Below are 2,732 nucleotides of genomic sequence, written 5' to 3'. Positions count from 1 at the left end.
GGGTCTGTCCAGGGTCACAGCTCTGGGCCCGCACAGGAACCAGGTCTGAACCCAGGTCTGTGCCATCACAGCAGAGACAGGAGCTGCACCCAGGCCTCCCAGGGACTGTGGGTGGGCTGTGTGGATGTCACTGTGTGGATGGGACATGGGGGGAGGATGAGCTTTGAGCAGCCGTGGGAGGGGGGCACTCGGGGGCTCTTGTGTGAGGAGGAATTTGGGTAAGTGGACCCTAGGCAGTGGTGACCTCACTTCCCTGACAACAGAGCCGAACAGAATTAGGAACCCGGTAACCAGGCACCCACATTCCACAGACAGCCCCCTGTCCAGCTTATATCGTTGGAGATCTTCAAACCAAGATGTTCGCATGTTGCTTTCTGAGGTCCGGAGGCTACAGGCAGAAGAAAGCGCGTCCTTCAGATGCTGTCCCCCGCTGGGGATTTCATGTCAGGTCTCCCCTCAGTCTCTGGCCATTTGGCTGGAAGGACAGAAATATGACACCAGGAGGCCCAGAAAAGGCCACCCAGCCCCACTCACTATGATGACCTGTGTAGCCCCAGGTGCCCTCCCTGTTTGTGTGACGTGTGTGTGTGTGTGTGTGTGTGTGTGTGTGTGTCTGTGTGTGAGTGTGTGTTTGGGTGCACGTGTGTGGATGGGGGTTTGTGTCTGTGTGTGTGTGCGTATGTGTGTGTATGTGTGTGTAAAGAGGGGTCATGCAGGGTGGGGGCCACCCTGAGCAGGAGCAGGCTGATGAGTTGTCAGATACCCAGTGGGCAGATCATGTTCAAGGTCAAGGCTGGCTATGTGGGATGGGGTGTGCAGGCGGTGCCCCTTCTGCCCTAGGTTTATCCCGATAGCGATGCAGGGATGGGTCACTGCATCCCGGATGCAGGGCTGTGCACGCACAGTTGTGTGTCTGATCTGGGAGCAACAGGGGGACTGGCCAGGAGGACATTGTGGAAGGCCGGGCAGGGCTGTGATGTGTCGGGGCCGGCTACCGGTCCCTTTCTTTGCAGAAGGCCACGGAGGACATGGAGAGGAGGCTGGTGGACACGCCCTCCATCTCCTCAACAGAGAGGGTGACCCCACAGGAGTCCCCAGAACCAGGTGCTGGAGATTGTAGGGGAAAACCTCCTACACCAACCAGACCACTGGACCAGGTGGTTGTTCACCGGACAGTGGTCCATGATCCGGAGCCCATGGAGGCCGAGTGTGAGAAGGCTGGGGCTGGTTGTTTGTGGTGTGTGGGGACAGGGCGGTACTGGACCAACAGGGAGGAGCCCCCAGAGGCTGGTGTGGGGCCAGGAGCAACGACAGGGCACAGAGCACACAGCAGTGGACAGCAGTCGGGGAGACGTCCCCATGAGGGTTCCTTTCCAGCTGTGGCTTCTCTGGGAGTCCCTGGGCCGGGCTCTGTCTCTGCAAAGGCCCACAGAGAGCAGGCATGTGGGTGAGCTTTTCTCCTCTCACAGATGCTCCACAACCTGAGGAGCGAGAGCCGGATCTGGAGGGAGGGCTGGTGCCTGTAATGACTTCAGGTGGAGACCAGGAGCCGACAGGTGACCCGGCACTTGCCCACGGAGAGCCTGGCGCTGTCGAGGAAGAATTGGAACCTGCTCCTGCCCCATCCCAGCCCCTGCCCCTGCCACAAACCCAGATCCTGACCCGGCTCCTGCCCCTTCCCTTACCCCTGCCTCTGCCCCTGCCCCAGCCCCTGCCCCTGCCTGTGCTCTTGTTCCTGCCCCTGCCCTTGTTCCTGCTCCTGCCCCTTCAAGAGTCACTATTCCTTACCCAGATCCTACCCTTGCTCCTGCCCCTGTCCGTACTCCTGCCAGAGCCGCTGCCCCTTCCCCTGCCCATGCCAGGGGTCCCGTTCCTGCCCCTGATCCAGATCCTGTCTCTGCTCCTGCCCTGGATCCTGCACCTGCCACTAATGCTGACCCTGTCCCTCCCATTGCCCCTGCCCTTCCCCTGCTCTTACCTCTGTCCCTGCCCTGTCCCTGCCCCTATCCTGAGCCCTGCCCCTACCCCTGCTCCTGCAGGGCTCCCAGGGCCACATCCAGAACCCACAGCCCTGCAGGGAGAACTCCTTGTACAATTACCCTTAGTTCCATCGCCAGAACCCGAGACCCCGCCCGATTGTTTCATCCCCTCCCCCTGTGTTCTTTCTCTCTGGTACATATTAACTGGCATTTTATCCTTTCATGTCCTATATACTGTTTATTATTTATTTTAAATAAAATTACTTGTTTTCAATTGAACACGTCATGAAAATTAAGTTCATGCCCAACGCTGTGCCACCACATCCCAGAAAATTGCTGCAAAATGTCTCATTCCCCAAAGGATTCCCCGAACCAGAAGCCCTCCCTGCCCGTTTCTCCTCCAGTCCAGACCCTGGCAACCCCTAAGCTGCTTTCTCTCTCTGTTCCTTTACCTATTCCTGATGTGTCTCTAATTGGAATCACACAATAGGGGCCTTTGTGGGTGCCCTCCTATTTTCAAAGGGGGCTCATTTACTTCTGTGTTTATTTCTCATAAAATTTTCCTTACTTGATATTGAAATCCCCGATGGATTACACATCAGATGTAATCATAGAGGCCACTTTAGCAATTATGGGCACAATCTCAGTGTCGAGACCCCTGTTCCTGCTGGAACACCACAGCCTGACCCCAGACAGGACAGGACTGGTTCCTCCTGAGACCCACACAGAAACCAGGGAAATGGAGAAAGCTCG

At 57.1% G+C, this 2,732-nt stretch overlaps 1 pseudogene; it reads left to right on the top strand.

Annotated features, from left to right (window-relative positions):
* The first annotated feature begins 356 nt into the window (after positions 1-356).
* Positions 357-2,233, top strand: LOC141372088 (uncharacterized; annotated as a pseudogene).
* The last annotated feature ends 499 nt before the right edge of the window (positions 2,234-2,732 follow it).

Source organism: Callorhinus ursinus, unplaced genomic scaffold (genome assembly GCF_003265705.2).
Source record: "Callorhinus ursinus isolate GAN/ISIS: 27379988/994484 unplaced genomic scaffold, GSC_fseal_2.0 scaffold895, whole genome shotgun sequence".
In the NCBI taxonomy this organism is placed as follows: domain Eukaryota; kingdom Metazoa; phylum Chordata; class Mammalia; order Carnivora; family Otariidae; genus Callorhinus; species Callorhinus ursinus.
This window is presented reverse-complemented; position numbering and strand designations above follow the sequence as displayed.